This window comes from Rhinoderma darwinii, unplaced genomic scaffold (genome assembly GCF_050947455.1).
Source record: "Rhinoderma darwinii isolate aRhiDar2 unplaced genomic scaffold, aRhiDar2.hap1 Scaffold_466, whole genome shotgun sequence".
Taxonomy (NCBI): Eukaryota; Metazoa; Chordata; class Amphibia; order Anura; family Rhinodermatidae; genus Rhinoderma; species Rhinoderma darwinii.
Window position 1 is genome coordinate 58,006 of NW_027464011.1, and position 12,987 is coordinate 70,992.

General features: G+C 44.5%; 1 non-coding gene and 1 pseudogene across 1 annotated transcript; both read left to right on the forward strand.

The window, feature by feature from the left end:
- The first annotated feature begins 4,558 nt into the window (after positions 1 to 4,558).
- On the forward strand, positions 4,559 to 4,750 carry LOC142718400 (U2 spliceosomal RNA). Its single transcript, XR_012872521.1, has one exon. It is a non-coding gene; the product is annotated as a U2 spliceosomal RNA (small nuclear RNA).
- Positions 4,751 to 11,277: 6,527 nt separating this feature from the next.
- LOC142718418 (U2 spliceosomal RNA) lies at positions 11,278 to 11,502 on the forward strand (annotated as a pseudogene).
- Positions 11,503 to 12,987: the final 1,485 nt, after the last annotated feature.

Below are 12,987 nucleotides of genomic sequence, written 5' to 3' on the forward strand. Positions count from 1 at the left end.
AGGTGTGGCCAGGTTGGACACGTAGCGGCAAAATGCAGTTCCGAGGTGTTGTGCAATCTGTGCGGCATGACTGGGCATGCTTTTAAAGATTGCCCCCGCAGAGCGAAATCTGGGCCACCCAGACCAGGGCCAGAGCGGCAGTTTGCAACATGTGCAGACGCCGCTGGTAATGCCCCAAAACGAGCATTGACGACTGAGGGGTCCAGGCCAAAGTCCTTCACAGCTCCATCGGGGGGCCCACCGATGTCAGCCTCGAGGGACGGCCATAGGGATTCCACCGGGTCCAGGCAGAGCAGGAGGAATTCTGACTCTGCTGGACATAAGTTGACCGGCACCTCTGCAAACAGGTCCTCTGCTCCGCCTGCAGTGGACCCTGTTGAGGCAGTGGTTAGCGACAGGCGTCGTGGCTCCGTAGGTTCTGCAGTAGGACCTGACGCCTGTCCCAAGAGTGTGGGCATGGAGCGGAGACACTCTGTGTCAGACGAGGGCTCCATTAAGAAAACCCTAAAATATGCTGGATTGGAGCCTCGTTTTGACCATTTCCGGTCAACGGGGGGGTCGGAGCAAAGTTCCTCCACTGCGGTTGTGGAGGGGCTTGCGATGAAGGCTCCCCGTAAGCAGGCAAAGGTTGCCAAGAGTGATGGGACCTCACAGGCCCCTGTGCAGCTGCCCAGGAAGGACATCAGCGATATCTTCAGCCAGGGGCCAGAGATGGGTGAGAGCGACTTCGAGGAGATGGATAGGAGCCATTCTGCAAAGAGACAGCGAGAGGAAGAGGAGTCCGGAGTTCGGAGGAAAGCTGCCTATCGGAGTTCGGATGAGAGCAGTGTGGGGGTTGGAGCCGCCCACGTATCTGGCTCTGACCCTACCAACATCCAAGATTTATTGACCCCTCAAAAAGGGGGTCCAGACTCGCAGCTGATCTCCGAGTACGACTCTTCTGGTTCGGACCCTGACCTCAACTAAGACTATGTTGGTTCCTATCAAAGTCGCCTCACTAAATGTGAGGTCCCTAAAGAGCCCTGTCCGCAGGACTGCTTTATTTTCATTTTTAGAGACTGTGGACTTTGACCTTTGCCTGCTTCAAGAATGTGGAATCCCTAATGACTTGGAATATCAAGATTTAAAGATGGACTGGAAACTAGGCCCCTCAGTCTGGTCTGGTGGAAATGACTGTCGCTCTGCGGGGGTTGGATTGCTCTGCCGAGGTCGTTTTATCTCCATCCAAACAGTGACTGAAATCATGCCCGGCAGAGCTATTTTAATACATTTGCTTTTTAATGGAATTTTAATTCGTGTTTTAAACGTTTATGCCCCTCCTACCAAACAGGAGAGGGCAGAACTATTAGAGATTTTACCATTGTTTTGTGTTGGGTCTACCCCCCTGCTGGTGGGTGGTGATTTTAACTGTGTGCGAGATGGAGAACACCGGCAGGGTGGGGATTTTAATCGAAAAATTGACCGTACTTCTTACCTGCTCAAGAATTTTATTGGTGATTTTAAATTGAAAGATTGCTGGAGGGAACTCTTGCCTGCGGACCCAGGCCCCACCTGGTCCAATGGAAGAGTGAGCTCCAGAATTGATTTTATTTTCACTTCTAATAGTTTTATTCCCAAAAAATGTTTGCTTTTAACAAATATTTTATCTGATCACAAGCTCCTTTCAGTGCACCTGGAGCTAGAGGGAGAGCAAAAAGCTTGTAGGGGTCCCTGGAGACTAAACACCACACTCCTGGAGGACCCCATCATTAAAGAGGAGTTTGTGCGGACCTACCAGTGTTGGCAGTCCCATAGAGCGCCCAGTCAGCCTATGCTACACTGGTGGGAGGGCATTAAACCCAAAATCAGAGCTTTTTTTATTCGAGCAGGTAAGAAGAAAGCAAAAGAGAAAAAACAATGGTTTTATGTTCTTAATAAACGTTTACATGTACTTTTTAAATTGAAGGAGATTGGTATGGATGTTGATGATGATATCTTAAATCTTAAAGCTGAAATAAAACATGCCATAGAAGAGAAAGGGAAACAAATAATTTTTAATTCACATGTAAAGCACCTCGAGGATGGCGAGAAGTGTTCCCGGTTCTTCTTCAAAAAGGTAATGGATAAACGAGATGTCATTTTAAACCTTGAAGGAGAAACCACTATGGTCGGCATTTTAAATTCTGCTTTTAATTTCTACCAATCTCTTTTTAACAAGAAAAATATTGATCCTTCCTTTTTAGAACATGTTCTTAATTCCCTTGATGCCAAGCTAGATATTTTAGACCAGGAAGTTTTATCCCGTAATATTACCTTGGAGGAACTTTTATTTGCTTTTAAAAGTTTTTCTAATGGGAAAGCTCCTGGGGAAGATGGTCTGCCCATCGAATTTTATCATGCTTTTTGGGAAATTTTAAAGAATGACATGTTTTTATTGTATAAGGAAGTTTTTATTACTGAAGAGCTGCCCCCTTCCTGGAGGAGGGGGATTGTGTCCTTAATTTTTAAAAAAGGTGAGAGGGACCAGTTAAAAAACTGGCGCCCTATTACTCTTTTAAACGTTGATTGTAAAATTTTAGCTAAACTAATAACAATCCGTTTTAAACCTTTTATTCATAAATTAATCCATCCAAACCAGGTATGTGGGGTACCTGGGAGGTCAATTACTGAGTCCCTGAATATTTTACGTGACATCATTTGGTATTTTAAAGAAAGGGGTCAAAGCCTTGCTATTTTATCCTTAGATTTCGAGAAGGCTTTTGACCGGGTCTCCCATGAATATCTTTTTATGGTTCTTAAAAAGATGGCTGTTCCTGAAATTATTTTAACACGTATTAAGCTTTTATATCGATCCTGTTTTAGCCAAATTTCTATCAACGGATTTTTAACTAAAGGTGTTCCTCTTTTATCAGGGGTGAAACAGGGGTGCCCGTTGTCTCCGCTCCTTTTTATTTGTGCCATAGAACCTCTGTTCACCCTAATAAGAGATGATAAAGTCATCAGAGGCGTGCCCATACCTGGAGGAAGGGGGAACCAGATAAAAATCCTAGGCTATATGGATGACGCCACCGTCCTATGCCCAGACGCCGCTTCTATGAGACGGGCATTGAGGAACACCGGCTTTTTTTGTGAAGCCTCTAGTTTTAAATTAAACGTTGATAAGTGTGACTGTTTTTATACTGGTGTATGGGATTCCTCTGTGACACCAGGAGTTAACATGCAGCAGGATCAGATAAAAATTTTAGGAATTGTTTTTAATCAAGAAAACGATGGGAGACCCAATTGGGATTCAGTAATTGCCAAAATGGAAAAAAAGGTTTTAATGTGGAATTTGAGAAATCTCACCATGGAGGGAAAAGTTTTAATAATTAAATCTGTTTTATTACCCATAATGCTTTATGTAGCTATGGTTTTCCCTCCAACAATTTTATATATTAAAAAAGTGACCAGGATCTGTTTTATGTTTTTATGGGGTTCCAAAATGGAAAAACTAAAACGTGATTTTATGTACAGATGTAAGGACAATGGCGGGAGAGATGTTCCTAACCTTTTTAACTTCTTTTACATTAAATACTTTTGCTTCTGTTTTAAAATGTATAATTCTGATGGTATTTTTAGCTACTTTTTAAAGTACGCTACGGGCATGATTTTTAAACGATGGTTTCGTGTCCCTTTGAATTCTCCTGTGCTTCTGTGTCCCCCAAAACAATATGCGGTGCTCGAAAAAACTGTCAGGCTCCTAGGTCTCCAAGAATTGGAGCCTGACATATTGGGGGACCAGAAAAAAGTGTCACTCTCCTGTAGGCGGCAGGAGGATACACTGGCAGTTTCAAATTTCTCACAGGCAAGGTCCAAGGTGGTGTGGCGGAACGTTTTCGGGAAATTTATGGCAAATGTGCACAAGGACCTTGCCTGGGCAATCGTTCACCAGTGCCTCCCTACTCGTGAATTCCAGCATAGGCGAGGACTGGTGGCGAGAGCCAAGTGCCCGAGAGACAGGTGTGGTGACGACGAGACGGTAATGCACCTGTTTTGGAACTGCCCATATGCACAGGAGGTTTGGAGGAAGGTAGGCCCATTGCTGAAATGGGCCTGCGGTCTTAAAGATCTTAAATTTGAATACGTGTTTTATGGTCTTTTTAACTGCCCAAGTTTTAAACAGCAAATGGTCTGTTGGATCATTTTAAACTGTTTTAAGAATGCCATCTGGAAGGTTAGGAACATTCTGCTTTTTAAACATGATTTTATTGACGTTAAAAATTGTGTGAAATATGCCCTAAGTGAAATGTATATTTATTATCTTAGGGACAAAAAGCAGCTAGGGGTAAAAGAAGCAACATCCATGTGGTGTTTGCAAATGTGGAATACCATAACATTGTAAATAAAAATGGTTTTATTCTTTTATGTCTTTTATGCCCTGTATAAATTTTATCCTGCTATTGTTCTGTACTTTTATTATAACATCTGTATTACTGGTCTTATTATTATTACTTTTGTATTCATTTAAATGTATGAATATTCATGTATTATGCTGTTGATTTTATCTTGTGGTTTCAATTTTAAAAAAAGTCTGTAAAATATATTATTTTTGCCAATAAAAAACTTTGTTGAAACCTTATCTGTTCTTATCAGTTTAATATCTGATACGTCCCCTATCTGGGGACCATATATTAAATGGATTTTTAGAACAGGGAGATGGAAATAGAGCTTGCTCTGTCCACTCCACGCATTGACCTGGTATTGCAGTATTTCCAGGACCGGTGCACCCTTTCCTTATGTGTTGACTAAAATCAGATTCCAAAAGTGTTTTTTGTGTTTGCCATTGTTTCTGTCTTTCTGAAGGGATCTCCCCTTTTAATCCCATTATTTCAACACCTGTTGGACAATGCATGAGTGATAATGAGCTAATTGATTAAATGCAATTAATGAATACATTGCCACCTCTTGTTTTGTGTCGTCTGTGTGTCTGTGTTTCCGGCATTTCACATTGGAACAGCTCATTCACCTTCCTTGTCTTCTCTCCGCCCTCCCTTTTAGGTAAGTTAAAGAGCTGCACCTGAGCCAGCCACTGATTGATGCAGCACCACAGTCAAATAGTGGAGTGGAGTAGGGGAACAGCAAACAGCCATTAAAGCCGCCCGCCCGCCCGCCACAATGGACCTACCTGTGTACACTAGATGGATGCGATGGAATGTACTGTCGTCCCTACATTTCAAGAAGGAGTAAGAATTGCAGTTGCAACAAAGCCTTGCTTGCCTACAAAGAGAGCAGCAATTTGGATTTGTTACTATGTTACCTAGAAGAATAACAAACTGTGCAAGGATGGAGGTTGTAGGAGCAAGGAGAAGTTGTCTGTAAAGTTGGTGGATGCTTATTTTCCATTTTGCAGTCCCTTGTCTCCCTCTTGTGGCCTCCTGGAGGCAACTAGCTGTGCAAAAAAAGACAGCCTGGCGGCCGGCTGTTGCAGTGTTGCCCTCTCAGGCAACACTGAGTGACTGACTGAGCCGCACCGTCTTATATAAAGTTCAGACGGAACTTTGCACGTGTCATAGTGGAGCCCTGAGGAGCCAGAGCCAGCTTTCTGACATCATAATGGGGCCTCAGAGATAAAAGCCTGGGCCCAGGCAGTGTTGGTCAGTGCTGCTCAGCAGGCAGCACTGGACTGGACTGGATTACAGCTGATACAAGGTGTGAAGGAACAAGGGGTGGCTGTGGGCATGCACTTGCTGCCGCTGCCAGTGTTTATCTGCATGGCAGCAGGGCATTTGGGCGTTGCCAGGAAGGCGTTTTTATGTAGATTCCTCCTCTTTCAGCACTGCATTGTGGTGCAAGCAAAAGAAGCAAATCCTGTCTGGCTTCCTCTCCGGCCTTTATTCACCTCCCGTGTAGCTGTGAGTGTGTGAGCCTGCAGGGCCCCATGGAATTGCCTAGAAGTAGGCTGAATCGCTGCAAGGGCTGAACAGCAGTATCGGGCAGGCTCGGGCAACACGCGGCCCGTTCGGGTTATCGCTTCTCGGCCTTTTGGCTAAGACCAAGTGTATTTATACAGGAGGTTTTTAGTCAGAAGGTGCTCAGGTACCCTCTCTCTCGGCCTCGGGGGATCGTCCAGGTTCGCCTGGACTTCACCCCCGTGCTGCTATTTGGGAGAGAGGCTTAGTCCTGAGCAACGAGTTGCGATCCCCCCCCAGCCCTTTGGTGTGTCTCCTTGAACCCAAAGGGCGCAGCGCAAGCTGTGCGGTACCGACCTGGCCACGCAAATGGCAGGCGGACCTGATGCGGTGCCGGTATACGCCCGGTTGCGGAATACTGCAAGATTTATCTTGGCAGAGGGTGGAGGCGGTCCTCGTGGTCTCAAGTTCCTTGTCCACGATATTTTGGAAAAGCGGTTGGCGGTCCACAAGAACGAGATTTTGGCGATCCAGGACTACCCAAGGCGTGGAGTGTACGATGTAACCTTTATGGGAGAAGGAATCCTCCGTGATGCCATGGGAAAAGCTGAGAGGCAACAAGGTGAACTCATGGCCTTGGGAGTCCAGGTAATTGAACACGCTTTTGAAGTAACCAAACTCGTAGTGATTAAAATGTATTCCCCATACGTGAAAGATCAGGAAGTGGCAGCGTTTCTTGCTGCATACTTTAAGAACGTTAAGCTGCTGGGGAGAGTTATGAACGAGTGCGGTGTGTGGACCGTCAAATGGAAATTCATTGTTACGCTAATAAAGGACCCCTCCACCCAAGAAACGAAGCTACCACCTGCTCGTTTTAAACTTGGGAATGTGAATGGCGACCTCTATTTCTCAGGAATGCCAAACTTCTGCAGGGCCTGCGGTACCTATGGACATACCAGTTTTAACTGCGATGTCACCTGCAGGAACTGTGGAAGTAAACAACACACAATGAGAGAATGTACAGGAGAGAAAAAATGCAATTTTTGTCAAAAAACTGGTCATCTTTATTATGCTTGTCCACATAGGTACCGAGGCGAAGAAGATGAGCAACCCGAGGTGCCCCCACGTGCTCCACCAGCAGAGCAGTCCCGTCCTCAAGGAGGAGAACAAGCTGTTGCGGCGAAAGAGCAGAGAGGTACCTGGGCTTCAAGGGTACGGCCAGCCGAAGCGAAAACAGGTGCCTCTCAGCCAGTAACCTCAGGGGATAAAATGGAGCCCAGCGCCAAGGAAAAACGGCAGGCCAAGAGGAAGCAGGCCATCGATGAATCTGTGGCATCCCAGACGGCTGGTTGCTCAGGCGGTGCCGGGCCTGCTCCTAATCCTGGGTCTCTAGAGACCGACTCGGAAGGAGAAAACTGGGTACAGGTGGGTCCCCGTAAAAAGGGGAAGCAAGAACGTGCCAGTAGGAGGGAGACAGGGGAGGAGCAGATGGATACGTCCGTGCGGAAAGATGTGGCTCCTCCTGGGACCCCCTCCTCGCCTGCACTGGTGAGGAGGACGGGCACTGCTCCCTCCGTATTATCGGACACCCCGCCATGCGCACAACCTCCCCCTCTAGACCGGCCTTCACGGGCCCAGGGGGGAGAGGCGGGGCCCTTGGGGGACCCACCAGACATGGACCCAGTCGGTCAACCGAGAGAGACCCAGGTGAGGCTGTGCGAGTCTGGGCTCCCCGTGTACGAGGTGAGTGTTGCTGGCTCAGCTCTCAGCGACAGTAGTTCTTCTCCTGCCTCGTCCCTCTTTTCAGTTGAGTCGGATGAGGGCGGGGCCATGAGTTCAAGTGAGGTTTCGGGTATTGCTGGTGGAGGAGCAATCTGATTTTAAGTACGCCTATTATTTATTATTTTAAAATCAGAATTTTGCTTTAACTCTCCACGATGTCTGAGCTCATGGGAATCTCCCTCAACGTGAGGGGCGCCAAGTCAAAAGTGAGAAGGGTTGCTCTCTTCAATTTTTTATCTTGCCTGGCAGCCTCTGTATTTTTCCTGCAGGAGTGCGGCATTCCCCATACAATGAGATATGAAAATTACAAAAAGGATTGGAAGTATGGTCCATCCGTCTGGTCTGGATCCAACGAGTCCAGATCAGCAGGGGTCGCCATTCTTTTTAAGGGAAACGTTTTAATTGATTTTATTCAAGAAATCTTACCAGGACGTATTTTAATGGTTAAAGCTTTTATTGATGGTGTAAAGTGGCAGTTTTTAAATTTTTACGGATCACCAGAAAAGAACGAAAGAGCGAGGATGCTGGAGATTTTACCGCTTTTTATCAACACATCTGAGCCTTTTATCCTCGCAGGTGATTTTAATTGTATCCTGAGAGGAGAACGCCGGCTTACCAACAGTACGAGTAGGAACTATGACAAGACCTCTGGACTGCTCAAGGATATCGTGACTGATTTTAAATTAAAGGACATATACAAAGAATGTAACAGGAGCAGTCCAGAGGAAGCCGGCGTTACCTGGAGCAACGCCACCTGTAGCTCCAGGATTGATTTTATCTTTTGTTCTGAAAATTTACTGCCTTTTAATTGTGAAGTTTTAACCAATGTGTTTTCAGATCACAGGCTTTTATCTTTTAAAGTAAAGCATGATCTTAATAATATTGTATGTAAAAAGTCCTGGAAGATGAATGTTTCCCTTTTAGACGATCCACAGGTTTTAGCAGATTTTATTGAATTTTACCAAGAAAGCAGGCGGGTAAGAGACACACGTACTCCCATCAGTGCATGGTGGGAGAAAATGAAAAAGAAAATAAAAGATTTTTTTATTAAGAAAAGCGTGGCGAAAGCCAAAGAGAAATACGCTTTTTTTAAAATTCTCAATACCCGTCTGCAGACCCTGTACAAAATGCAAGATCATGACATAGACGTTAAAGATGACATCACCAATTTGAAAAAGGAGATAGCCCAGTGCCTGGAGCAGAAAGGTAAAGAGATTATATTCCGTTCAAAAATACAACATGTGGAGGAGAACGAGACCTGCTCCAGGTACTTTTTTAAGAAAATAAATAACAAAAAGGCAATTATCAAAAATATAGAAGGGGTGTCAGATGTACAGGGTCTTTTAAGTAAAGTTCATGAGTTTTACACTGACCTTTTTAATGTTAAGACTGTGGATCATAATTTTATGCGTGACTCACTGAAGGAGATTACTACTGTTTTAGACCCTGTCTCCCAGAATTTTTTATTACAGGAGCTGACGGAGCAGGAGGTTTTAGAAACTGTTAAGAGTTTTAAAACAGGGAAAGTTCCCGGACCGGACGGTATACCCAGTGAGTTTTATGTAAAATTTTGTGACATTTTAAAAGAGGATCTTTTTAACCTTTTTTCTGATGTTTTTAATTCCAAGATGCTGCCTAAGTCCTGGCGGAAGGGTGAGGTCTCCCTGCTGTATAAGACGGGTGACATCACAGTTTTAAAGAATTGGAGACCAATAACCCTTCTAAATAGCGACTATAAAATTATGGCTAAAATATGTGCAAATAGATTAAAAGCCATAATACCCCACATTATACACTCTGACCAGGTGTGTGGGGTGCCAGGCCGCAGCATCTGGGATAATTTAAACCTAATAAAAGACGTGATTGAGGACACGAGGTCTAGAAAAGGTAAATTAGCCATTTTATCTATAGACTTTGAGAAGGCGTTCGACCGTGTCTCTCATTTTTATCTTTTTAAGGTTTTAGAACGTATGGGTATACCTGAAGGATTTTTATTATCTATTAAAGCCTTTTACAGAGAATGCACCAGCAAAATTTTAGTGAATGGTTTTAAGACACAGGACGTATTTTTAAACTCTGGGGTGAAGCAGGGGTGTCCCTTGTCCCCACTGCTTTTTATATGTGCATTGGAGCCTCTGTTATGCGCAATTCGCCGCGATAAGTGTATCCGTGGAGTCCCCCTGCCCGGGGGAGGCGGCGTAGAGGCCAAAGCAGTGGGGTACATGGATGATGTGGCGGTTTTATGTAGGGACGCCCTGTCGCTTCAGAGAACCCTTAGGCAAATCGAGTTTTATTGCTGTGCTTCCGGTTTTAAAGTAAACTTCAGCAAGAGTCATATTTTAAACATAGGAAGCATGGCTCTTAGAGATATACCGGTTCCTGTGTCTGATAATATTAAAATTTTAGGTGTCTCCTTCAGTGGGTACGACAATGGTTTTATCAGTTGGGACATGGTGGCGCAGAAGGTAAATCAAAAAATATGCATGTGGAACATGAGGAAGCTTACCATGGAGGGAAAAATTTTAATAATTAAAATGATAATTTTACCTTTGCTTTTATACTTAAGCATGGTTTTCCCTCCTCCCACGGTTTTATTAAGAAAAATTACTAAAGCTTGTTTTACCTTCTTTTGGAGTTCCAGAATGGAGAAACTTAAACGTGAGACGGTAATGAAAATCAAACCAAAGGGTGGCAAAGACTTTCCAGATTTTAATAGGTTTCTTTTAATCAAGTACTTTTGTTTCTGTCTTAATTCTCTTTTTAAACAACATCATTGGTCTTATTTTCTACGTTTTAATACTGGGTTTTTTATGCGAAGGATGGGGTGGTTTGAAATTGTTTTAACCTCACCTTATGCTTTTAATCTACCAGCAAATTACGTGATTTTAGAGAAAATAGTGGCCTTGTTTAATTTTAAAGGGAAAAATTTTAATGACATGATAAACAGTAAGAAACTTATAAAAGACATAAGAGGAAATGAAGTCGTCACTAATATTGAAAATTTTAATAATGAACGCTGTGCTTTTATCTTCAAAATGGTTAATGTGTTTTATCTTTTTAATACACAGATGGACCTGGCCTGGAGCTGCGTTCATCAATGTCTTCCATGCCGGGCATTCCAATTCAGGAGAGGATTCGCGAGGTCTGCCATCTGTCCGAGGGAAGGCTGCCAGGCTGAGGAGACCGTGCGTCATATTTTTTGGACTTGCGATTTTACTAAACATATTTGGATAAAGATATTCCCTCTAATGAAGAAGATGGCAGACCTAAAGGACTTGACTTACGAAATGATTTTATATGGACTCTTTGGATGCCCAACCGCGAACCAAAAGACTATTGCATGGAAGACGATGAACTGCGTAAAAGAAGCTCTGTGGAAGGCCAGGAACATCCTGATTTTTAAGCACGATGTTTTATCTGTTGACGATGTTTTAGGTCTTTGTTTTAGCGAGATGTACATTTATTATTTATTAGATAAAAAAAGAAATGCCACCCTTTCAAATAAATGGTTTGTAAAAGAATGGAACTCCAATATATAAGAATTTGCCACCATGTCCCCTTTTATGTGTTTTTATGTAAATTGATTTTATTACTGTAATTCATTGTAAAAAGCTGTAATTCATTGTAAATGTTTTTGAATTTTAAGTAATAAATCATTGACACCCCCGCAAGGGGGTAGCCAACTGAAAAAAAAAAAAAATCTGTTCTTATCAGTTTAATATCTGATACGTCCCCTATCTGGGGACCATATATTGAATGGATTTTTAGAACAGGGAGATGGAAATAGAGCTTGCTCTGTCCACTCCACGCATTGACCTGGTATTGCAGTATTTCCAGGACCGGTGCACCCTTTCCTTATGTGTTGACTAAAATCAGATTCCAAAAGTGTTTTTTGTGTTTGCCATTGTTTCTGTCTTTCTGAAGGGATCTCCCCTTTTAATCCCATTATTTCAACACCTGTTGGACAATGCATGAGTGATAATGAGCTAATTGATTAAATGCAATTAATGAATACATTGCCACCTCTTGTTTTGTGTCGTCTGTGTGTCTGTGTTTCCGGCATTTCACATTGGAACAGCTCATTCACCTTCCTTGTCTTCTCTCCGCCCTCCCTTTTAGGTAAGTTAAAGAGCTGCACCTGAGCCAGCCACTGATTGATGCAGCACCACAGTCAAATAGTGGAGTGGAGTAGGGGAACAGCAAACAGCCATTAAAGCCGCCCGCCCGCCCGCCCGCCACAATGGACCTACCTGTGTACACTAGATGGATGTGATGGAATGTACTGTCGTCCCTACATTTCAAGAAGGAGTAAGAATTGCAGTTGCAACAAAGCCTTGCTTGCCTACAAAGAGAGCAGCAATTTGGATTTGTTACTATGTTACCTAGAAGAATAACAAACTGTGCAAGGATGGAGGTTGTAGGAGCAAGGAGAAGTTGTCTGTAAAGTTGGTGGATGCTTATTTTCCATTTTGCAGTCCCTTGTCTCCCTCTTGTGGCCTCCTGGAGGCAACTAGCTGTGCAAAAAAAGACAGCCTGGCGGCCGGCTGTTGCAGTGTTGCCCTCTCAGGCAACACTGAGTGACTGACTGAGCCGCACCGTCTTATATAAAGTTCAGACGGAACTTTGCACGTGTCAAAGTGGAGCCCTGAGGAGCCAGAGCCAGCTTTCTGACATCATAATGGGGCCTCAGAGATAAAAGCCTGGGCCCAGGCAGTGTTGGTCAGTGCTGCTCAGCAGGCAGCACTGGACTGGACTGGATTACAGCTGATACAAGGTGTGAAGGAACAAGGGGTGGATGTGGGCATGCACTTGCTGCCGCTGCCAGTGTTTATCTGCATGGCAGCAGGGCATTTGGGCGTTGCCAGGAAGGCGTTTTTATGTAGATTCCTCCTCTTTCAGCACTGCATTGTGGTGCAAGCAAAAGAAGCAAATCCTGTCTGGCTTCCTCTCCGGCCTTTATTCACCTCCCGTGTAGCTGTGAGTGTGTGAGCCTGCAGGGCCCCATGGAATTGCCTAGAAGTAGGCTGAATCGCTGCAAGTGCTGAACAGCAGTATCGGGCAGGCCCGGGCAACGCGCGGCCCGTTCGGGTTATCGCTTCTCGGCCTTCTGGCTGAGATCAAGTGTAGTTCTGATTACTTGTAGTCAGTGCTGCCTGGTCTTGGTTAGGAGGTGCTCAGGTACCCTCTCTCTCGGCCTCGGGGGATCGTCCAGGTTCGCCTGGACTTCACCCCCGTGCTGCTATTTGGGAGAGAGGCTTAGTCCTGAGCAACGGGTTGCGATCCACATACCCCCGTGTAGGTTCCGGCCGAAAAGGGGAGGTTGCGTAGACGTTACGTC